Genomic DNA, 25,789 nt, shown 5'->3' with positions numbered 1-25,789 from the left:
GACTGAAGTGACTTAGCAGCAAACCATTAATGAACTCTCATCTTCATTTTATGTAGAATATATTTATCTACATATAACTGAACAAATAGGGAATGTTGAAAATGACCCTGTGAAAAGTACTGACCCACAATGCATCTGCTTGGTTTGGGGCAATTGAAATAGTTAGTATAGGCTCCCTCTGGATTTATGCTAGAATTTTGATTTAATTAGATTGGTGAATTAGACACATGGCATCTGAATTAAGAGTGAGAAATACAATATGAACCAGTTCAGTGAAAAGAAATTTATGCTACGAATAAAATAATACATGTCAAACAATTTAAAAATTGATTTTAGCTTCCTTTGTATGATAAATGTAACAGATCCTAATTTGACATCTTAAAATGATTAGAGATCTATGCACAACCTATTTTGTGATTTTTATCTTCTGAGGAGGATGTTTTGTTATTTCTAACCTTCATTTTTAACCATTTTCAGTTACTATAGTATAAAAATCCATCAATCCATATTTATATTATATGTACATATATATGTATTTTATATATATATATATATATAAAGATCTCAAGAGAAAATAATGCTTCAATCCTCCTCAACAATTCATTCTAACAATTAAGAACCCTTAAGCTAAATAGGATAATTCATTTCACAGGAAACTTCTTTTCAATATGTATAATTAGTTTTAGTTAACTTTATTAATGAAATGTCGCAAATCAATTAGGTTTGCAATAATCAGACGCTGAGGACCCAAGAGGGGCCATTTCCGTCGCAAGAGGGGAAGGTGACATGCAATTTAGTTGGGAAGCAAATGTAATTAGATTTTATCAGCTGAGTATTCCTGTCCTAAAGTGGAATCAGGCACATACCCAAGCCTGAGTGAATAGTTGCAAAGAGATAGAAAAAACAGTATGACTTAGAAATGTCCTCATGGTCCTATTGACCTTTAAAACCACAGGTAGACGGATCTCTTCTGACAGGGCTATGCTTAATTTTTTTTTTTTTCCAAATCTGAATGCCTTTAGGGAGAATAGTACATGAACTCAACTATTTGTCAAAGCCCCCATCACTCCTCAATGATGCTTCACACCTAAATTTAACTGTCTAAATCCTGATGGCATTTCAGTTTGCAACTATTGTGACCCAGAAGTTTATTACTGAGCAGGTGTGGGGTAACCCTAAAGTTTGTTTCTTCTGACTCCAAAAATACAAAAATCAAAGAAATGTCATGAGAGTAAAGTCTTCTGAATGAAAATTATATTAAACACAAGTTATTCCTATTTAGGGCTGCAGTTTACAACAGATTCTGCTGTTATTTACTCAATAAGTATTTTCTTTGGACACCTACATGCCAATTACTATTCCCAACATGAAGGACAAAGTGTGAGCAAAGCAGACAAAAATCCTGACCCTCATAGAACATTCCAGTGCATTTGGACAGGAAAAAAAAGTTAAAGTATAGAATATGTTGGATGACATGAAGAATGGAAATAGAGTGTAGAAGCAGTGAGGAAGAAGGGTGCAGTTCTAAAAGGAGTTTAGGGAAAGCCTCCTTACTAAGAACAAAGGAACTGTGTGGAGGAAGATGGATCAATGGAGAGAGCAGAGCAAGTGCAAAGGCCCTGAGGCAGCAATGCATTGGCATATTTAAGACACAGCAAACAGACCAGTATCTGTAAAGCAAAAATTGAAGGGTATCAACTGACAGATGGACTAGAGACATAATTTAGAATGGATGCTAGAAGAGGGGAACAAATGAAATTTTTAAACTGAAATGGTTTCATGATTGAAGCTGCTTTGAAATGTAGTGAGATATTTTCACAGGAGAGATTTTTGAAGAGAAGTCAGGTACATGATTCAATCCCCAGTGACTGGTTCAGTAGCCATCATCATCAGTGACTACTACTAGAACGCTAATCACTAAAACCCTGCAGTTGATGTCAGTTCCTCCTGGACCACCGACTGATATGTTTGGGGCCTTTGATATACCTCAAGAATACTTTGCCTATCACTGACCTGTAATCCCATGTCTGTGGGCCTAATAAACCACCCCCCATAACAGAGATTTAGTGGTGCATGGCATCACCATTAGATTACTATAATGAAGGTTTTGCCTTCTGAAATTAATATACCAGTGAACTTAACAATTCCTGGGGCTACCACTGAATGCAAAATGATTTCATACACTGGGTATTCTATTGAAATTATTTTCTCTTCAAGTCCAGGAAAAAGAAAATTCTAAATAAAATGATATGTTTGTGATTGTATACATGGCATCCATCCACATATAACTGAAATAAAATAATTTAATGAAAAACTTCAAATTCTACCACCTCTAAACACGTAAGACAGTCTGAATGAGAAGGAACGATTCTGACTTTGTATTATTTTTTAGTGGTGGTGTTTTCTCATAACCCCCATGCCTTTTTTCCTGTCCTGCTATTCTTCAAGATTTCCTAATGAGGATTAGAGAACAGGCATATTTAACAATCTGTATTTGCAGGCTGGAAACAAGAAAATGAAGACGAATAGTTTCTCTCCTGCTAATTTGATTTTCTGCAGCTCCTCTCTTACCAGCTTAGACAAAGGACTTAGTTACTATTTCCAGCCGATAGGGCCAAGGACCGAATCATCTGTGATGTCATGCTTCCCCCAAATAGGCCTGTGCCTTACAGGCCTCCTTTAGAGACTTCCCCCAAGTGAGAAATGAGAAGTGATTGTGGACAGAATGGGGGGGAAAAATGTGATTTCCTTTATTCTAGAAAAACAATACCCAATAGCTATAGTTCACAATGCCATAGTAAAATATTTTTGTACATTTCTCCTGTGCATGAGGAGTTATAGGCCATGCAGTTTGAAGTGGAAATGCAGATTTGATTTCCAAAGTGGTGGTGTTTGAAGGAGGCTTCTGGAAACAAGGTTGTGCTGAGTTGACAAAAGATAAGAGACTCAGTCCTTAAGTGTGACTGGCTCTCTAAACCGAAATATAACCCCAGAAGAACGTCTGATATAATTCCAGGTCCCAGGGCTGCTGATGGTATAAACAATTATTTACAATGATATAGGAATTTATTTCCCAGGACCCCTCATATCATTGACATCTCATAAAATCAGCCCTTGCAAAAGAACTAGAACATTCTGGGAACATACAACATGCCACTCTAAATGAGGAGCTTTCCTTTTCTCACAGAAAAACATGAAAGTTGGTTTGAATTGACACTGACTTGTCCAGGCGAGGGCCTGTGGTTTCAGGAAGCACATATCTCTTTTGAAACTCAAGTGTGTCCTTGGAAATTGCTGGATAAAGGCCAAAGTGCCAAAGTCTAGTCCTGCTCCTCTGAGTAAAACCTTTTAGTTCTATGTCAGTAGTTGGTCTTTGCTCTCGCCAATGGTTGTTGCAAAATACCTCAGTGTTCACACTAAACCCAAATAGTATTGGGAAGACAAGTTGAGTTTAAAATAATGCCTGAAATTTAATCAGCATTCTGTCCCTAATAAAAAGCTAGTTGGTCACAGCTTCCTTCAAATTCCTCTCCCACAGATTTTTCTCCTGAAAGGAGACACTATAAAGTATTTTAGGCAAAACAAACTTATCTCAATCATGTGGGGTAAGGTAATATAAGGGTTGAAAATAGTATTTTAAGCATCACATTTTTTTTCTTTCAATTCCCTGAGGTAGAACCTATCCTTAACTTCATCTTTTTAACTGCCCTGCAAATAGTTTGTCTGTAGTTAACTCTTATTTCAGGGTAACATTATATCTTCTTAGTCTAGTAGAGTTGCAAACTTAAGTCATCATCCTGAGCAGAAAAAAAATAAGTGAGATTTATAAAGTTATCAAAATGGTACAATATTCTCACTCAAAAAAAATTAAAAATTCAAGAATGAATCATCTTTAAAACTCTCCCAACCTACAGTCTAGTTTCATGGGTGAAACCTTTTGGGAGATCACTTTGGGAAGAGCTTGATACTGTTTCATATACTGGGCCTTATTGCCTTCTCACAACACTTAAACATAACTAGGATTATTGCTATTGTATTATATTGCTGGGTTTTTTAATGCAGACACAAAAAGAATGCATTAGTTAACATCTTTTAAATTGGATGCTTACTTGGTCAGGTACTGGGTCAGTCACTTCATCTCCATTTTCTTACTTATTTCACAAAAACAAAGCTACAAGTTAGGTTTTCTCATTGGGTTCAATTTTTCACAGTGAGTCTAAGGGGTCCATCATATCGCTAACCAATACCAAGACAAGAACTGGAATCTGGGACTAACTCCAACATTCTAGTTTTCATTTCTCCCCAAGATATAACTCATCAAATTCTCCAAAGCCTGAGATCTTCCTTTCTCTGTTTTTAATTAACTGCTACACTATCAGCATTTATATATATGTGTGTGTGTGTGTGTGTGTGTGTACAAGTGAGGGCTTCCCAGGTGGCTTAGTGGTTAAAAAAAAAAAAAAAAAAAACCCGCCTGCCAATGCAGAAGACACAGGAGATGCAGGTTGGATCCCTGGGTGGGGAAGATCCCCTGGAAGAGGGCACGGCCACCCACTCCAGTATTCTTGCCTGGAGAATCCCATGGACAGAGGAACCTGATGGGTGATAGTCCATAGGGTCACAAAGAGTCAGGCATGATTGAAGCAAATTAGCATTAGCACAAGTAAACACTGTGCTAATATTTAATTAATATGTTTATACATTATTAGATGCAAGCATAAGCTAGCATAATTTTGAATAATAATAGAAGAGTCAGGAGGTCTGAAAGTAATGTTCAGGATTGGGTAAAGCAGATATTTTTCTGTCACATTTCAGTGAGAAAATTGTTAATTCATATGCCACCAGCCATACACAGAAATGCAACAGGAAATGAAAAACTTAACCACTTTAAATAATGTGGTCTGTAGTATAACTTATTGCACTGTGAATTAGTTTCCTTCTGCTGTAGAACTGATCGTTTGGATTACATAGATACGCAGTGTAAAACATTACAAAACTGTCCTTGAATCCTAGCTTTGAGATCTATGGAAAGCACTAGGCAAATTGCCTAAGAATACATAGAAAACACTTTTTAAAAGGATTAGAATAAGTTATTTTCCCCTTTGTTAAATATTAGCCTTTGAAATGAACCCAGCTGATCTGCTAAATAACACTTGCAAATTGTTGTGTTTTAATAAAGTGACAGACTGAGAGAGAAGCCACAAAAGACCTGCTTATGCTTCTGGAGGCTTTCCAGGCCAGGAACATTATGCAATAATGCCTTTTAAGAAGGCAAGGCTTATAGCATTACACCTTGCCTGGCAACAAATGTACCCACTTACTCCAAATGCAGGAGTAATTAGAATCTATGAAAATCCAGCCTCTAAATCCCAAACCCTTGGTTTTACATACTCAGTAAATTATAGCTCCTTACCTCCATTCCATATAAGTATGTGAATATATGAGTGTGTAGTGTTTTAGGAGGCCCACTCTATAACGCTATGGAAAGCTTTCATCACTATTAATCAGGTGTCCTGTAAACAGGACACCTCATTTCTGATTTATGGAAGGCTCAGAGTCAGTGCTGCTGCTGGCAGAAGGCAGGCCCAAAATGGGCTATGCTAGTGAAAAATCCCTGGCAAACGTGGAACCCGGTGAAAACTTGGGAGACTCAACTTGCAGTCAAAACAACTAGCTATACCATTAATATAGCTCCACCCAGGCTAGCCCAAGACTCGTGCATTTGCTTATAAAATTGCAGCAAAGTCTTATAAATTAAGCATGAAAGAGCATTAATTTTAGTCTAACATTGGGTCACCAAGAAAAGAAATTCTTATTTAAAAACCCTCATAAAGGTAGTAAAATTGGAGTTCTAAGAACTATTGGGGGGTGGGGCACAGCTTGAACTACACTGAGAACTGAATTGCTTTGGATAAGAAAACAAATGCTTTATATTTAAAATGAAGACAGAGATCTTAAAATATATTGGGGAAAAAACTGTTTTCCAGAAAATAAATTTGCTCCCCAGATTTGTGACTGGCTGTGGATTCTGTGTTTCTGAGTATGAAGGTGTACTCAATTGTCTCCTAGTCAGAGGGGGAAAGACCTGGCACCCTTCTGAATGGAAGGGTTCCTACTAGCTTTTCTCCTTCATTTCCTAAAGTGTTGCGATTTTTATTCCCTGGTGTTGTGTTTTTAGAAGATTTTAAATCTTAAAACACAGAAATAGGTGTTGAAATTGAGAACTGAAGGACAATCAGTTGAGTATGATTTTTTTTAAATAGGTAATACAGACCTCTAGTGGTTGAACAGCTTGAAAACCTCTGCCAGGAAAGGAAATGGTACATTTTAAAGAGGAAAGACAGTTGCTAGTTAAAACTACTCATGTTGCAAAATTCACATATTTCATACGTGTTGAAAAAAAGGTAATAATGTGTAGCAAGGAAAGATGGAGCACTTCCCATCCTTTTAGATGCTCTTAGTTCTCCCCAAACAAGCAAGGACCCTCCCATCAAAGTCCCAGCAAGAAGTCTGAATCTATATTGTTTTTCTTCTGAAAGGTTAATATCCAATTCACTTGCTATAGGTATGGAGTTAGCAGATAGTAGCTTTATGTAAAATAGATTTTATTTACCTTGGCACACAGTTTTACCTCCGTGAGACTCTTCTTCCTCTAAACTCCAAGGGCTCCCTCTGAAAATGCAAGAGACTCACTCAGCCACTGCTGGTCTGTGCTTGCCCTGGTTCTCTCCACTGGGCTGGGGCTCAGTGATTGGGGTGGTTTTGTCTATATGAGGGGCTAACTACTGGATCTCTGCACACGCTCTGGTGATTACTAAATGTCTCTCTAGACCAGTCCATCTCAAACATGAATGAGTACACAAATCACCTGGAAAATCTTGCAAAATTCAGGTTCTGACTCAGAGACTGCTCTGCTAGAAGGCTCCCAGGTGATGCTAATGCGGCATTGCAGGACCACATGGGGAGCAGCAAGCATACTCTATAACATCTCTTTTTTTTTTTTAATTAAACGTGTTTTACTGATTTTTTTCATCTTTTTCTTCTTTTTACTTTATTGGCATCTCAAAATTTAATTTTTTACTTTATAAGACTTTTAAAGTTCTCTTTCATTCGACTATGTACAAATATTACGTGTTACTCAAATAATGTAAAGTTGATCTTACATTTTAAGAATGGATTCAGTGTCATCTGTTTAGTTTGGTGAGTTCATGGTGGTTGTGAGCCCCTTGCTAGCACTTAAAGTCATTGGGCATTTGTAACTACGATTAAAAATCTGACTAGCCACACTTGGAGGGTGTGTGAGATCAAGTTTTGTGCATGCCGAAAAACTACCAAGCATCCAAAGCAACGTCCACATCATAAAATCAGGCAGAATAAAAAGCACAAGCTGAAACCGTAAGAGTCAACGGATCAGAGTAAAATGTGGGAAAAATATTTTTCAGATAAAATCCATCGTCTGAATAAGTTCCTATCATACCATGTTGTCAACCTTAATTTTGAAATCCATAATTTTAGAACTTATGTCATGGAGTAGTCTTGAAAGCCCTCTTGCAAACTTTTAACATTTAATTTCAAATCAAAAATAATATATTAACAGGCTGTAGTACGGAGGGAGTACATAAATTATCATTGCCCTGCATGAACAGTAATTTACAGGTTTGGCTCAGACATGGCTTAGATTAAATAATTAACTATGTACAGTACTTAACAGTATAAAAGTAATTAATCTAGCTGCTTCATACTGGTTTGGCCTAAATAAACATGCAGTAAAAAAGCCATATGATTTTACTATAGTTTCACTCACGTTCAGTTCAGTTCAGTTGCTCAGTCGTGTCCGACTCTGCAACCCCATGGACTACAGCATGCCAGACTTCCCTGTCCATCACCAACTCCCGGAGCTTGCTCAAACTCGTGTCCATTGAGTCAGTGATGCCATCCAACCATCTCATGCTCTGTCAACCCCTTTTCCTCCTGCCTTCAATCTTTCCCAGCATCAGGGTCTTTTCCAATGAGTCAGTTCTTCGCATCAGGTGGCCAAAGTATTGCAGTTTCAGCTTCAGCATCAGTCCTTCCAATGAATATCCTAAAGGACTGATTTCCTTTAGGGCTGACTTGTTTGATCTCCTTGCAGTCCAAGAGACTCTCAAGAGCCTTCTCCAACACCACAGTTCAAAAGAATCAATTCTGTGCTCAGCTTTCTTTATAGTCCAACTCTCACATCCATACATGACTACTGGAAAAATCATAGCTTTGACTAGATTGGCCTTTGTTGGCAAAGCAATATCTCTGCTTTTTAATACGCTGTCTAGGTTGGCCATAGCTTTTCCTCCAAGAAGCAAGCATCTTTTAATTTCATAGCTTCAGTCACCATCTGCAGTGATTTTGGAGCCCAAAAAATCAAGTCTGTCACTGTTTCTATTGTTTCCCCATCTATTTGCCATAGAGTGATGGTACTGGATGCCATGATCATAGTTTTCTGAATGTTGAGTTTTAAGCCAACTTTTTCAGTCTCCTCTTTCACTTTCATCAAGAGGCTCTTTAGTTCTTCACTTTCTGCCATAAGGGTGGTGTCATCTGCGTGTGTGGGTTTATTGATATTTCTCCCAACAATCTTGATTACAGCTTGTGCTTCATCCAGCCTGGCATTTCGCATGATGTACTCTGAATATAAGTTACATAAGCTGGGTGACAATATATAGCCTTGACATACTCCTTTCCTGATTTGTAACCAGTCTACTGTTCCATGTCTGGTTCTAACTGATGCTTCTTGACCTGCATACAGATTCTCAGGAGGCAGGTAAGGTGGTTTGGTATTCCCATCTTGAAGAATTTTCCAGTTTGTTGTGATTCACAGAGTCGAAGGCTTTGATGTAGTCAATAAAGCAGAAGTAGATGTTTTTCTGGAACTCTCTTGCTTTTTCAGTGATCCAAAAGATGTTGGCAATTTGATCTCTGGTTCCTCTGCCTTTTCTAAATCCAGCTTGAACATCTGGAAGTTTACAGTTCATATACTGTTTTTTTTTTTTTTTTTAATTAATTTTATTTTATTTTTAAACCTTACATAATTGTATTAGTTTTGCCAAATATCAAAATGAATCCACCACAGGTATACATGTGTTCCCCATCCTGAACCCTCCTCCCTCCTCCCTCCCCATACCATCCCTCTGGCCAAAGCGATCTTGAGAAAGAAAAATGGAACTGGAGGAATCAACCTACCTGACTTCAGGCTCTACTACAAAGCCACAGTTATCAAGACAGTATGGTACTGGCACAAAGACAGAAATATAGATCACTGGAACAAAATAGAAAGCCCAGAGATAAATCCACGCACATATGGACACCTTATCTTTGACAAAGGAGGCAAGAATATACAATGGATTAAAGACAATCTCTTTAACAAGTGGTGCTGGGAAATCTGGTCAACCACTTGTAAAAGAATGAAACTAGAACACTTTCTAACACCATATACAAAAATAAACTCAAAATGGATTAAAGATCTCAACGTAAGACCAGAAACTATAAAACTCCTAGAGGAGAACATAGGCAAAACACTCTCTGACATACATCACAGCAGGATCCTCATGTACTGTTGAAGCCTGGCTTGGAGAATTTTGAGAAGTCACTCACGTTACTACTTTAGTAAGTTGGAATTGTAATATTTCAGAAGAAAGACACCTTTCCTTTAAAAAAATGTTTCTTTTCTAATGCTGATCCATTAACTATAAGCTGAATGAATTCTATATGCTTATAATTTGGGGCAGATATTTTCAACTAATAGTATTATGCATTCTGCTTCACAGGAGTTTGGTGAATATGGTTATCTATTTCAAATGAAGGTGTAAATAAGAAAACTACTTTTTAAATCTACTTTTTTAAACTATAAATCACATATACTCTATTGAGGTACTACAGTGGTGTGGCAGTATATCTTTAGCAAAGTGTTTCAGATAAATTTGCTTTTGCCCCATTGGTTCTGAGAGGAGTCAAGTTGCCTTTGGCCTAGAAACCCTTCATCAGCAGGTCCACAAGTTTAAGGATGGGGTTATTAGTTGATATGTGGGCAACAAAAAAGGCACATATCCCTGTTCTGGCAAGAGAGGAGAGCTCAGGAGATCCTGTGAGGGTCACCCCACAAGGGTCCTTTTTTAGAGTCCACCCTCAATGTATGGCTGCCCCTTTGCTTAATCTTATATACTATATAACATGTTCTACCCTATATGTTCTACTATATGATTAGTCATTATATTATTACCCTTATTTCACAAATAGACAAAGAAGTGGAGGCTACATAGTTCTTCCAAAATAAAACACACAAAAAGTAGGTCAAACTCAAGCCAAGATGGAGTGAGAGGGGTTTACTTTATCACCTAAAACAGCTACTGAAATATTATATAGTCATTTAGATATACACTTTATATATATATATATATATATATATATATATATATATATATATAAAACAATGATTTTCAAGACAGTGGACATCAGCCGTCAAAGGGCAGTATTCTCTGGGTGAGGAGACAAATGGAGTAAGCCCCAGATTACTGCCTGGCGAAAGTGCCAGGCCATAACTCAGGAAAGGATAGTCCAGAAGGAGCTCCCAAGTCCCCCTGAGTTGAGGGGATGGAGCTGGTGTCCAGAGGGGCAAGGAGCTAGAGCTCCCAGAGCAGAGTACCAGACACTGGAGAGCCTTACAAAGAAAGAGCACGGAGATCTGAAAGTCCCCCCTGTGTTGCAGTGCATGTGAATGAGTAATCTCCCAAAAGGATTAGAGGCAACAACCCTAGAGATGATCCAGAACCAAATATTCCCACTAGCCAGAGGGGCAGAGCTCAAAACTCATAGGGCATCAGGTGGCATACTCAGAAGGGTTTTGCTTCAGGAATAGGAAAAAATTAGACTAAATGCTGCTCTAGGCTTCCCTTGTGGACTGCAACGCAGAACACTCTCGTTCAATTCCTGGATTGGGAAGATCCCCTGGAGGAGGGCATGGCATTCCGCTCCAGTATTCTTGCCTGGAGAATCCCATGTACTGAGGAGCCTGGCGGACTACAGTCCATGGGGTGGCAAAGAGTCGGACATGACTGAAAAGCAACTAACATACACAAATGTTGCTCTGGTCCCGTCTAACAAACAAGCTTAAAAGCCAGATCTGAAGGAATCAAACTACAATTTCATTGCTTCCCAGAACATAGTTGGAGAATTTATGTAGGAATACAAGAACATCTAATATCCAACAAAGTAAAAACAATGTTCACAGTGTTTAGTATCCATTCAAAAGTTACCAGGCATGCAAAGAAGCATGAAAACAAAAATCCATAAAAAGAAAAAAAAAGCCAATTAATAGAAACAGACCTAGTAATGACACAGATGATAAAATTCATTTACAAGGACATTGGATGACTATATAACTACATTCCATATGTTCAAGCCAGAGGAATGTTTGAACATATTGAAGCAACATAGACAATATTAAAAGGTCTGAAATAGAATTTCTGGAGCTGAAAACTCAAACTTGGTTTGACCATGTTCCTTCCTCTGCCTGCACCATATTCTTCCCTGTATCATGAATTTGATCTGAGCAGCCTAATACTTCATACTTGCTTAATACTGAAATTCCCAGGTGAATACTCCCTTTAAGAGGGGTTTACCGTCTGAAGACAACAGACTTCCTGAAGCGCTCCACACTGGCTCTTTCCCATCTCACTTTGATTCCCTACAGCCTGTCTCTGGCTCCTGAAGCAAATGGCACCATCGTCAGATGGACTGATACTCCACTGTAGCACATATTCCTCAATAAAGTAGCAGCTAGCAGTCCTCAACATGGCATTTTCTGAATTATAAGAGTTTACATTATTGGTCCACTATTTTCTATCTTGATTTTCTGTCTCACTAGAAAACTCTACAGCTTGAAAAAGCATGAAATTTGTTCTCTTCACCCAAAATGAAATTAAAATGGAAGTTAGTACTTTTGTAGCTCTCCACTCTTCCCATCCAAGCACTATGTATAAAATCATGAATTGTGTTCTTCCAGATCATGAAACAGTTAACCAAAGTGTACATGTTGCCTTTTTACAGAATTCAGAATATGCTTATGAGAATTCAACTATTTTTCCAACCACGCTAAAAAATAAATTTACCTGTCTAAAAAGTTTTATTAGGGCTAAGACTTCCCTGGTGGCTCAGAATCTGCCTGTGATGCAGGAGACCTGGGTTCAATCCCTGGATTGGGAAGATGTCCTGGATAAGGGAATGGCAACCCATTCCAGTATTCTTGCCTGGAGAATCCCATGGACAGAGGAGCCTGGCGGGCTACAGTCCATGGTGCTGCAAAGAGTTGAAGATGACTGAGTGACTAACATTTTTACTTTCATGATCCCAAGAAATGTATATGCTAGCCAAATGTTACTATTCATCAGAAATACTCCATATTCTTCCAGTATTAATCATGTGTAACTCCCTCAATGTACTCACCTAATCAATAGCAGATATAGTCTCTCTAGGTACTTTTGTGTGTGTGTTCCTAAACCACAGTGAATGAATTTAGAAAATAGTATCAGAAACACAAATGCAGCCTTGAAACACAAATGTGTAGATAATTTCATGCTTGGAATATCACATTTCACTTTAAAAACATTTGACAAGGAAGTTTTCAAAAATAAATATCTTTCAGTACTAAATACTAAAAATATTTTAAAATTTAACTTCATCACCAGTTATATAATCAGGACCATTTGGTCCTATGGCTCTATGAAATGGCATCGGGCACTTTCACTACTGACCACCTTCTGAGCAGTAGATGATATTTTTGAATAAAAGTTAAAATAACATGCAGTCACCAAATTTCACAGACTGTGTGCTGTATTCACCTACATGGAGACATCACTTTAGTGAAATGCAACACAGCTCTAGAAAACATAACAGTATAGTCTCCAAAATATAAAAAGGAAAAAGGAAAGATAAATTGCTATCAAAATCAAAGAATCAGGGAGATGCAGTCCTGGCTGCCATTCTGCACTAGTTCTCAGACTCTGCACCAGACCAGTCTCATGAGATTTGTTGCTGTTTAGTGCTTCTTTGTCCATAGCATTCTCCAGGCAAGAAATCTGGAGTGGGGTGCCATTCCCTTCTCTAGGGGATCTTCCCGACCCAGGGATCAAAACTGAGTCTTCTGCATTGGCAGGCAGATTCTTTACCATTGAGCCACCAGGGCAGCCCTCTCATAAAAGCAAGGGTGGGTAATAACCTCATCCCATCATATCTCTGAGGGGTAGCAGGTGTCTTCCTGCTACCTGCAAATCCTGTCATGGGTTGTTGTTGCATGTGGGAATGGAATTTGGGGAGGGAGTTGTCTAATGCGGTATACTTGAAGTATTTAGTTTATTATAAAAACACTGGAATGGGGGTCTGCAGCATGTTGCTGGGGCTTGAAATCTGTTTTCTTGTTTGTAAATGTGGATCCTAAGTTGTAAACTGGCACTCCTAGAACTAAATTTGATCTGCTAAACAGTTCTGTTTAGTTCCACACAGTGTTGCTTTTTTTTTCCATTTACTTTCGTTGAAAACATTTCAAAATAGGATATTCCATTTAAAGTTTGAAATTTCCAGCTTGCCTTAAAAAAAACTCAGCCTGTATCTCCCCCAATCACAACTGACACAATCCGGATTCCCCATCCCCACATCCTCTGAGAAAGGGGAAATGTCCACCACCATGCCTGCTTCACCCATCTCTGTTACTCCCAGCGCCTGTAAGTGTTTAAACATGTGAACGCCGGAGCATGTAATTTCCAGGGCCCATTCCAGAAATAAAATGTTATAAATCTCTAATTCAAGTTGTTTCAATAAAAGCACAAGATGGTAAAGCATTATAGATTATAGGTTCAACTACATTATAGGTTAAAATAGACTTTCTTGGGAAGTCTGACAATGAAGACCCCATTTAGAATATAGTAATTGTGTATGTTTACAGGGATAGAGGGCAAACATATAGTTTATGGGTGGCCCACCTGACAGGTATGGGATTTGATTGTATCACGAATGCTCCCCTCCTACTCTTTCATTGTGGCTTCTTCTTTGTCTTTAGATGTAGAATATCTTTTTTGGTATTATTTTTATTGATAGTTCTTTAGCAGTTCGTTGTGATTTTGATGTTTTCATAAGAGAAGATAAGTGCAAGTCCTTCTGCTCCACCACTGTGTCTCTGCTTTCCCTGGTGATATATATTCCATATTTTTCTCAAGAAAAAAAGCAATAAATTTGACCCCTAAATTTACTCCTATAGCACAAATTTCTGTGACTTCCTGATCCACACTAAGATAAAGCTACACTCCAAACCTAAATCAAAAGTCCATAGTTACAGAATAACTTTTTATGCAGAGAACATCTTAATTTGCTGGTATAACATGAACCATGTAATTTATCTAGAAAATGGCTTTAAGCTGATGGTTGGCATGCATATTACAATGCCTACTGAAATAGACTGATTTCTAAACATATTTTCTCTGGATTAGAACCTCTTCATATCCAAAATTATTATCATATTATGTTATGCTCACAAAGTTCTAATGAACTTCACAAATCTGCCTGCTCTATTCTGAGTACAAAAATATTTAGCCTAATTTGTTTTTCCATTATTTTATACAGTAATAAAGTAATATCAGAAATGTTATTACCAGAAACAATATAATGTTTTATAATTATTAGACAGTGAATCTTGTGAAGTCATATTAAAAAAAAAAACAATTACCACATGTTAAATCAGATAATTCAAGGAAGAGGCTTATATGAATACTAGGGGAGCTATTGGCAAAGAAAGTTTTTTCTCTGAATCCTGCACTTTGAAGGAAATTTTTGCCATTTAATTAGGTATGATTCACCAACCAAAGGTCTATAGTGTGATATTTTCCCCCTCCCAGCTTAAAGTAAACTTAAAATTGTCTGAACTTTGGATGTTTATCCTTTCACTTGTTTTAGAAATGGATCCTTCCTGGATCTTTTCCATTGCTTTCCTGATTAATAACAAGTTGTATCACCATACTGTACTGTACTGACAGAACTCTAATATTATTCCAATCTGTTTCTTGGCCATGTGTAATAATGTGACAAATTATATACATATGTATAATTATATATATATAAAGTATAATTTTATGGGGTAATTCACCTAGTATTTGATGGGGACATATGAATATATATTGAAAACATATAAAATGACAGTAATAATAGATAACATTTACTGAATGTTTAGTATATACCAATCTCCCCCCTCCAAGTTTCATTTAATCTTCATGTTAACAGCAAATTTTTATCCTGTTTTAAAAGATAAGGAGACTAAGGCTCAAAGAGAATGAGTAAATTAACCAGTTACAAGATTAGTCAGAGGCTGAGCCAGGATCTTAACTGACCTTTGTGACTGCAAAGCCTATGGTTTGTTTCGCATGATGCCTGACAGCCAGCAGGCACTGCTAACATTAATGTTCCCTTTTAAGAGTCTCAGTGCTGAATATATACTTCTTGACATAAGATTAGCTTTCAACTTCAGGCATATATTAAACTTGTTTTTATGTTATATAGTCTATTCATGTGAATGGGTTGTAACAGACTATCTTTTGAGGAAACTATTTTAAATATAGAATCTCACAGCGTTCTTACAAGGGAAGGTAGGATTTTTATCGTCTCATTCCCATTTATCAGAGCAAAGTCCAGTGACGGTTTAATGATTTGCCTAAGGTCTCAATTTCTAGAACAGCAAAGAAAAAGCCAGGAAGTCCTCCATCTCTAAGTTCCAGACTAGTGTTAGTTCTCAGTCCTTTTTTTCCCTCTGCTAAACTCTGCAATCAGCTGATTTCTGCTCTTCAGCTTCTTGAATTATGTCACTTTTTACTCAATGCTATTGGTTTCATATATTTCTAAGATTCAGCATCAGCATTTTCTGTATCTTTTACCTCCTAATTCTGAGTGTTTCCATCTGATCGCCTATTTTTGTTCTTTATGGGGTTTTGCTTTATTTCAGTTTTACCCCAATTATCCAGGAAAAACTGCCTGCGTCTTTTGAAAGCTCTGATGTTCTCAATGAAAAGACCTTCTGAATGACCTTGCTTGTCTCCCATGGAGTTGCGTATCACAACTTCAAATACCCTACTAAAATGTTACCCATTTGGCATCAGTATACAGAAAAGACTGCATTCTGTGATAAGAAGTACAGTGGTGTTTTCCTAGTGAGAGAACAGACTTCTTAATGGGGAAAAGGAGAAGTATAATTTCCTCAGATTTAGCTAGTATTTCAAACACAATGGTGCTTTTCTTGCAGGACTAGTCTATAAGAAATGTGTAGGAAAAGTCCACAGGAACCAATGCAACAATTAAAATTTTGGTCATAGAATTCTATTAATATTGTTAATAGAGTTTCCTTTAGAAACTCTTTTTTCCAGAAATATTCTTCAGCTACAAAAACAACTACTCATTGCCCTTATAGATCATAAAAAGCAGTTGGGCAGAGGAGACACATAACGGAGACTCAAACTAAGTAACTGAAACTCTGGTTCACAGACTTCTAGAGATTATCGTTTGTAACTAGGTATGTTTATCCTCTCTTACTTGATTTAATTCTGAGAGCCTTAATGACAGGCTACATTCAGTGTGTTGATCCACAGAGAAAAAAAAAAGCCTAAAGATAACATTACATTCAAATATTGTAAAATCAATTGGGACACTAATGATTCAGATTGACATAGCAGTTGCCTATGGCAGTGATGCCACCAGAGGGCAGGGTTTGACTTCCGGAATTGCTTCCCTCCAGAGGCTATGGTTTTTCCAGTGGTCATGTATGGATGTGAGAGTTGAACTGTGAAGAAAGCTGAGCGCCAAAGAATTGATGCTTTTGAACTGTGGTGTTGGAGAAAAGTCTTGAGAGTCCCTTGGACTGCAAGGAGATCCAACCAGTCTATTCTAAAGGAGAACAGCCCTGGGATTTCTTTGGAAGGAATGATGCTAAAGCTGAAACTCCAGTACTTTGGCCGCCTGATGCAAGAGTTGACTCATTGGAAAAGACTCTGAGGCTGGGAGGGATTGGGGGCAGGAGGAGAAGGGGACGACAGAGGATGAGATGGCTGGATGGCATCACTGACTTGATGGATGTGAGTCTGAGTGAACTCCGGGAGTTGGTGATGGACAGGGAGGCCTGGCGTGCTGTGATTCATGGGGTTGCAAAGAGTCAGACACGACTGAGTGACTGAACTGAACTGAACTGGGGTTACTATCAGATCAGATCAGATCAGATCAGTTGCTCAGTTCTGTCCGACTCTTTGCGACCCCATGAATCGCAGCACGCCAGGCCTCCCTGTCCATCACCAACTCCCGGAGTTCACTCAGACTCATGTCCATCAAGTCAGTGATGCCATCCAGCCATCTCATCCTCTGTTGTCCCCTTCTCCTCCTGCCCCCAATCCCTCCCAGCATCAGAGTCTTTTCCAATGAGTCAACTCTTCACATGAGGTGGCCAAAGTACTGGAGTTTCAGCTTTAGCATCATTCCTTCCAAAGAAATCCCAGGGCTGATCTCCTTCAGAATGGACTGGTTGGATCTCCTTGCAGTCCAAGGGACTCTCAAGAGTCTTCTCCAACATCACAGTTCAAAAGCATCAATTCTTTGGCGCTCAGCCTTCTTCACAGTCCAACTCTTGCATCCATACATGACCACAGGAAAAACCATAGCCTTGACTAGACGGACCTTTGTTGGCAAAGTAATGTCTCTGCTTTTCAATATGCTATATCGGTTGGTCATAGCTTTCCTTTCAAGGAGTAAGTGTCTTTTAATTTCATGGCTGCAGTCACCATCTGCAGTGATTTTGGAGCCCAGAAAAATAAAGTCTGACACTGTTTCCACTGTTTCCCCATCTATTTCCCATGAAGTGATGGGACCGGATGCCATGATCTTCGTTTTCTGAATGTTGAGCTTTAAGCCAACTTTTCACTCTCCACTTTCACTTTCATCAAGAGGCTTTTTAGTTCCTCTTCACTTTCTGCCATAAGGGTGGTGTCATCTGCATATCTGAGGTTATTGATATTTCTCCCAGCAATCTTGATTCCAGCTTGTGTTTCTTCCAGTCCAGCGTTTCTCATGATGTATTCTGCATAGAAGTTAAATAAACAGGTTGACAATATACAGCCTTGACGAACTCCTTTTCCTATTTGGAACCAGTCTGTTGTTCCACGTCTGGTTCTAACTGTTGCTTCCTGACCTGCATACAAATTTCTCAAGAGTCAGATCAGGTGGTCTGGTATTCCCATCTCTTTCAGAATTTTCCACAGTTTATTGTGATCCACACAGTCAAAGGCTTTGGCATAGTCAATAAAGCAGAAATAGATGCTTTTCTGGAACTCTCTTGCTTTTTCCATGATCCAGCAGATGTTGGCAATTTGATCTCTGGTTCCTCTGCCTTTTCTAAAACCAGCTTGAACATCAGGAAGTTCACAGTTCACATATTTCTGAAGCCTGGCTTGGAGAATTTTGAGCATTACTTTACCAGCGTGTGAGATGAGTGCAATTGTGCAGTAGTTTGAGCATTCTTTGGCATTGCCTTTCTTTGGGATTGGAATGAAAACTGACCTTAGGAACCATCAAATCCCTTGAAGACCTTATGATGAATCTAAGTTCAAATTCTCCCTTCCATTGTTCAGGTACAGAATCCTAGAATTCTGGAAAATGTCAAAGAGGATAATTTCTAGAAAGATCTGACATAACAGATATTTAGTCATCTCACAATTTTGGACCCTCTAAGAAGTATTCAACATGACCTTGAACATTTGAAGGCCACCTGACAGAATTTTATCTTTTGAGGAATCTATAGTTTCCCTGGGAAGATATGAATACATGAAACAAAACCACCAATAAAATGTACTATATAACTAACTCATCACATGAAAGATGTGAACTACAGGTTATCAGGAATTTAAAAGGGGAAAAAAAATCCAAACTAGAAAAGCTTCTCAACAACAGCAGTATTGACTTCTTAGACCAGACTGTGGGGGTCTGTCCTGTGCCTTGTAAGATCCTTAGCAATATCTTTGGTCTCTACTCTCGAGGTGCTAGTAACACTTGTCCCTTCTCTTGCTCACCCTGTTATGGGAACCAAAAATGTCTCCAGACATTGAGAAATGTCTCTGGAGGGCAAAATTACCCCTGATTAAGAAGCGCCAAACCAGAGTATGAAGAGATGACTTTACCAAAACAAAAAGAGCTGAGCCTTGAAACTTTAAACTGTCAAAAATATAAGGATCTTCTCTCTAAGCCTCAGTTTCTTCATCTGAAGAGGGGGAATAATGGTGCCTTCCCTCATAGGTCTTGTATTAGTTTGCCAGTTCTGCCACAACAAAATGACAACAGAAATTTATTTTCTCAGTTTTGGAAGGTCAAGGTCAGAGTGCCAGCAGGGCTGGTTTCTGGTGACACCTCTCTTCGTACTTGAAGATAGTCATCTTCTCATTGTGTTCACATGGTTTCTCTGTGCAAGCACATTCCTGTCTGGTGTGTCTCCCCCTTACACCAGTCATACTGGATTAGTGCTCCAACCTCATGACCTCATTTAACCTTAATTACCTCTTCAAATGCCCTGTCTCAAAACATAGTCACATTGGAGATTCAGACTTCAACCTATGAACTTTGTGTGAGTATGTGCTCAATTGCTCCTTTGTACTCTTGGCAACCCCATGTACTGTAGCCCACCAGGCTCCTCCGTCCATGGGATTCTCCAGACAAGAACACTAGAGTGGGTTGCCATTTCCTCCTCCAGGAGATCTTCCCAACCCAGGGACTAAACCCTGCGTCTCTTGTGTCTCCTGCAGTGGCAGGCAGATTCTTTAGCACCGAGCCACCTGGGAAGTCCCATGAATTTGTTGTGGGGTGAGGAGAGACACAATTTCATTCATAAGAGGACTCTTACAGAGATGAAAGCAAGTAGCACAATACTTGGAATACAGTAAGCATTCAATATCATAAATATTACTATTGTTAATGTTAAGCCACCATTATTATAAGTCCTCTATGTGAATCAGATACCAGCAGAAACAGAGAAGAGTATAAAATGGTTATACATTGAATAAATTTATCTGAACACTTGTGTGTCACTTTGTGCTGAAGTTACACAGTTGAAAGGTTTAAACAGATATTTTCCCCACTGACATAAATAAGTACCTCAAAGATGTGCTGGCTTCCTTTATGCAAAGGTCAAAGGGCAGTGGATTCAGTATCTCTAGCATCTGATGAGTAGTAAATGATCCAGAAATAAACGTTTAAGTGCTTTGGGAAATCTCTATGTATAACGAAATTCTATGTAAATATTTCTCCAAGAGGAGGCTTGAGAGTGATAATTCACATTCACCCTCTTAATTTGATTTATAGGCTTCACCAGTCTTACGAGAGATATGAACAAAAATAAATTAGAAAAGAAAGGAAATAAACAGTTTCGGTCATGGTCTTCAGTTGGAACCAAATAACTGGAGATTTTGAAACTGCGAAGGAACATGGGCCTTCTTCTGCCAAAAATATTTATTTATAAAAACTAGAGGGGGTTAGATATTTCTACCACACTTGCTTATCATATGAAATTTCTGCTGGCTCAAGTGAAACCATGCTGCCCCATTTCCTACTGTGGGGGTTTCCTCCTTAACCGCAAGTGCTTTCCAATTGGAGGCTTGTAGCTTCGAGAAACAGAACAGAGTCAGCTTAGCTAGCTAGAAGAACAAGAGGAGAGTTTTATATCTTATGAAAAAAGGGAAGCACTAACAGGGTTGTTGTTACAGCAAGTTCAGGAAGAATGGAGTTGATGTTGACAGTTGCTGAGCTGAACAGTTTTATTGTTGGTAATAAAAGCAGAAATTGGTTGCTGAAGGTGAAGGCAAGAAAAGATAGGAATTGCTATGGCAAAGTTAAAAGCAAGATGGTGGTCTTGGTGTGCCATAGAATGTTTGAGAACATTTCACCTTATCCTTAAAGAGTTGCTGCTGGATGAGTTATGTGCAACCTCACTGCATAGCTTTTGTGTGCAAAAATGCTATTATTCCCCTTTACAAACCAAGGGATGCATTTATTCTATGTTTATAGAAGAAACAAACAATCCAAGGCAAAGAAGTACATTATCTTATCCAACTCTTGGAAAGAGTTCATTTTTTCCTCCTGCTCAGACTGCACACAAATACTAGGAATACATTTTAATTTCAAATCTGATGTGTGACATCTGGTAACTCATTTATTGCTAATGAAGTTTTCACAGGAAGCAGCAGTCACCGGTATCTCATCGTATTTTTCAGTTGGCAAAGTGTTGTTTACCTTTCATTGGCCCAGCTTCGATGCCTCTTATCACAGGCTGATTAATGAGAAAACACAAGTAGCCCCACATAGAAATGAATGGAGAGGTAAATAATGGGAGATGGAATGGTCTAAACTTTTCTATTAAAATCAGTGCTGTAGTATCATTGTAATTTATATTTTAAAATTATATAGGTATTCACCTATGGCTGATTCATGTTGATGTTTGGCAGAAACCAACACAATACTGTAAAGTAATTATCCTTCAATGAAAAATAAATAAATTTAATTAAAATTAAAATAATTATATAGGTATTCAAGAGAATGGTGAGAGCTGGAACAACTGTTCAAGAAGCTTATCAGCAGTGCCTTTTTAGACTCCCTCTCTGAGTCTTTCCACCTCTTTCTGGTCCTTTAGCTTCTTCTATTTTCAGAATCATATGTAGTTTTCTAATCCTTCTTACCATATTTGCTTGCAGGGGAAAAATTAGTCATTTACACCACAGTATGATTTTAATAAAGCTAATGAAAGTCTTGAAGCTACAGGATCTCATAGCAACTCCACATACATGACCTCATTTGTTTCTCACAACAGTATGGTGAACCAGAATGGACAGGTATTTTTTCCTTCATTATCATTATTGTTATTTATCATTTATTATAATATCGTCATTTATTATTATCATTATCATCATGAACTTCATTATCGTCATTTTCCAGATGAATAAGATGAGTCACAGGTGAAGTACAAAACTAAAAACTCCATAGCTCATGAGAGGGAAATCGTGTACTTGATTCTGACTTTTGACTTCCAGCCCCACGATCCTCTACTACCTTAACTCTGACTCTCATCTGAGTCAGTGCGTCTCCTCCCCCACGTAGATCTTGGTTCTAATGAGAGTACAGAAATGGGTATCACCCAATCCAGTTAAAGAAATTCCTAAGAGTAGGTACAAGATTTATTTGACTAGATGACCTCCCATTAGGCTGCACTTAAGCTATGCTAGTCCTAAATGTTTAAAATAAATACACAGCTTAATGAGTAATTCTCAAGCTGCATTTAGGAAGTTGTTCTATTTCTTCAGGTTTTAACACCTTGAAAGGGTCAAACAAAAATATTTTAGCTGATGGTACTTTCATTGTGTGTTGGATTTGATTTTGCCTGTGAATCACAAAGGGCTTCCCAGGTGGTTCAGTGGTAAAGAATCCACCTGCCGATGCAGGAGATGCAGGAGACACGGGTTCAGCCCCTCGGTCAGGAAGATCCCCTGGAGAAGGAAATGGAAACCCAATCCGGTATTCTTGCCTGGAAAATTCCATGGACAAAGGAGCCTGGAGTGCTACAGATTAGACTCATAGAGTTGCAAAGAGTCAGGCACAACTTAGTAAGACCAGACAACAGCAGTGAGTCATGAAAGGCACAGAGCCTGTCAGCAAAGGCTGCAAATGAAGATGCCAATACAGCAGTGTTTTGCTTTGTGTGTGTGTGGGGGGGGGGGGGGGGGGTTGTAAATTTTATTTATTTTAATTGCAGGCTAATTACTTTACAATATTGTAGTGGTTTTTGCCATACATTCACATGAATCAGCCATGGGTGTACATCCTGAACCCCCACCTCCCTCCCCGTCCCATCCTTCAGGATTGTCCCAGTGTACCAGCCCTGAGCACCCTGTCTCATGCATTGAACCTGGACTGGCGATCTATTTCACATATGGTAATATACATGTTTCAGTGCTGTTCTCTCAAACCATCCCACCCTTGCCTTCTCCCATAGAGTCCTTTTTTGCTGTCTTTTTTGCTGTCTCGCATATAGGGTCATCATTACAATCTTTCTAAATTCCATATATATGTGTTATTATACTGTATTGGTGTTTTTCTCCACCTCATTAGAAGTGATTCAAATGCATTCTTTTTAGTAGCTGAGTCATATTCCATTGTGTATATGTACCACAGCTTTCTTAACCATTCATCTGCCAATGGACATCTAGGTTGCTTCCATGCCCTAGCTATTGTAAACAGTGCTGCGATGAACATTGGGGTACACATGTGTCTCTTTCAATTCTGGATTGCTCGGTGTGTATGCCCAGCAGTGGGATTGTTGGGTCATATGGCAGTTCTATTTCCAGTTTTCTAAGGGTTTTTAAAAGTGTGTGCCAGAATTGCCTAGAGGGCTCGTTAAAATAGCTTATTGGACACCACCCACAGAGTTTCTGATTCAGTAGATCTGCGATGGGGCCTAAGATTTGCATTCCAAAGAAATTCCCAGGTGATGGTGCTGCTGCTGTTCCAGGGACCACATTTTCAGAACCATTGCTAGAAGGGTTAGGTAAGTAACTTATGTGAGAGAAGCACCTGTGCTGTGCTGTCCAGTTCGGTGGCCAGGCCCAAGTGGTCACTGAGACTTGAAGTGTGGCTAGCCACATTTGAACTAGAATATGCTGGGGGGGCAGGGGGGAACTATACTGGATTTTGAAAACTTGGTGAAAAATAAAGTAAAATATCTCAATAATTTTTAGGTTGATTACATGTTGAAATGACAATATTTTGGATATATTGGGTTAAATATTATTATTTTTAATGTGGCTACTAGAAAAGTTTTAATTGCATATGTAGCTAACCTTTTTCTTTTGTACAGCACTGGCAGAAAGAATCAGAAACTAGAGAATGATGGGGATTAGTGAACCATAGAACATTCAAATCCCAAAAGTTATAAACCCTTTGGGGGGAGCCAAAGAAAATACATCTGTTGGTCAGACTGAGCCTGAGGGCCTCACTCTTTACCCAGACATTTGCTGCTACAACATAAACACAGATGCTATGCAATGTCATATTACCTTTCTTTCAGCATTAATCAAGCACCATGTTATAATCACTGAAGCAAAAGCATTAGATTATAATAATGGAAAATATTTCTGTTGAACTTCTGAATGAAAAAAAATCCATTAATCTCTTGAAGTTCTCAGTTTTCTTTCATTAAATTCATTTCACTTATCCTTGCATTATAGAAAGGTTATGTTTTCAAAATACCTTCATATCTTCCAAAGACCTAACTTTTTAACTTTAACAACCTATGAAACAGAAGTGAGAACTGGTGCTGGTATTCTTACACAAAATATTTTGTAATATTTACGAGACAATAAAGTAAGAAACTAAATGACTTATGTAGTGGTTCACACAGTAAAGAATCTGCCTGCAGTGCAGGAGCCAAGAGTTCAATGCCTAGGTCAAGGAAATCCACTAGAGAAGGGAATGGCTACATACTCCAGTATTCTTGCCTAAAAAATGTAAATTTTTTATGTAATGTAAAAAAGTAAATTAAAAGTAGCAAACTAAACTGTATTTGAAAAAAAAAAACTGTGATAAAATAAAAATCTAATGAACATTACCCTTTGTTCTTGTTCAGTCACTCAGTCATGTCTAACTCTTTGCGACCCAATGGATTGCAGCATGTCAGGCTTCCCTGTCCTTCACCATCTCCCAGAGTTTGCTCAAACTTATGTCCATTGAGTTGGTGATGCCATCCAACCATCTCACCTTCTGTCATCCCTTTCTCTTCCTCCCTTCCATCTCTCCTAGGATCAGGGTCTTTTCTAATGAGTCAGCTCTTCGCATCAGGTGGCCAAAGTATTGGAGCTTCAGCTCAGCATCAGTCCTTCCAATGAATACTCAGGACTGATTTCCTTTAGGATTGACTGGTTTGATCTCCTTGCAGTCCAAGGGACTCTCAAAACTCTTCTCCAACACCACAGTTCAAAAGCATCAATTCTTCAGCTCATTTTCTTAGCACAAAAGTCCATTTAACTCTTGAAAGCATTAACTAATATAATACTTTGAAGTATTATACTACATATTATATTACTGTGAGGTTCCTTTATAATACTCTGACCTCACCTCTATGTGTTACCTAGGCAACTGAACCACTGTAAGAAAGAGAAAGTGTTAGTCCGTTAGTCATGTCCGACTCTTTGCAGCCCCATGGATGGTAGCCTGCCAGAGTCCTCTGTCCATGGAATTCTCCAGGCAAGAATATTGGAGTGGGCTACCATTCTCTTCTCTAGGGGATCCTACCAACCCAAGGATCAAACTCAGGTCTCCTGCACTGCAGACATATTCTTTACTATCCGAGCCACCAGGGAAGGCCCGAACTACTGTAAGCATTTGCTAAACTTTAAAAAGTTGTATTTTTCTCACAAAGAATTTGAGAGTAGGTTTATTTCAAATAACTTATTTTAATAATAACACATGGTGCCACTTTTTTCATATTGATGTTATCTTGACTCCCTAACAGCAAAGTATGCTTTTAATTTTGTCTTGCAACCACGAACCAATCTGTCTTTCCCCTGGCAACTGGAACTGCCAGTGAATAACACAGGGGTGCATGAGAGGTTCACAGTCTTTGATCATAAATGGAGTAAAAATAGCTAGTCAAGATCATGTTGTTGTTGTTCAGTCGCTAAGTCGTGTCTGACTCTTTGAGACCCCATGG

General features: G+C 38.5%; 1 protein-coding gene across 3 annotated transcripts in view; it reads left to right on the top strand.

The window, feature by feature from the left end:
• Nucleotides 1–25,789, top strand: part of AGTR1 (angiotensin II receptor type 1) — a 55,610-nt gene that overhangs the window by 16,397 nt on the left and 13,424 nt on the right. Inside the window, exon 3 of one of the 3 annotated variants that reach the window (XM_027543887.1) lies at nt 21,783–21,920. The exons of the other annotated variants lie outside the window; for them this stretch is intronic. The gene's annotated coding sequence lies outside the window, so the exon portion shown is untranslated. The remainder of the gene's footprint in view (nt 1–21,782; nt 21,921–25,789) is intronic. 3 annotated transcript variants of the gene reach the window in all.

This window comes from Bos indicus x Bos taurus, chromosome 1, assembly GCF_003369695.1.
Source record: "Bos indicus x Bos taurus breed Angus x Brahman F1 hybrid chromosome 1, Bos_hybrid_MaternalHap_v2.0, whole genome shotgun sequence".
Lineage (NCBI taxonomy): Eukaryota > Metazoa > Chordata > Mammalia > Artiodactyla > Bovidae > Bos > Bos indicus x Bos taurus.
The sequence above is the reverse complement of the archived record's forward strand: the minus strand, read 5'-3'. Positions and strand labels throughout refer to the sequence as shown.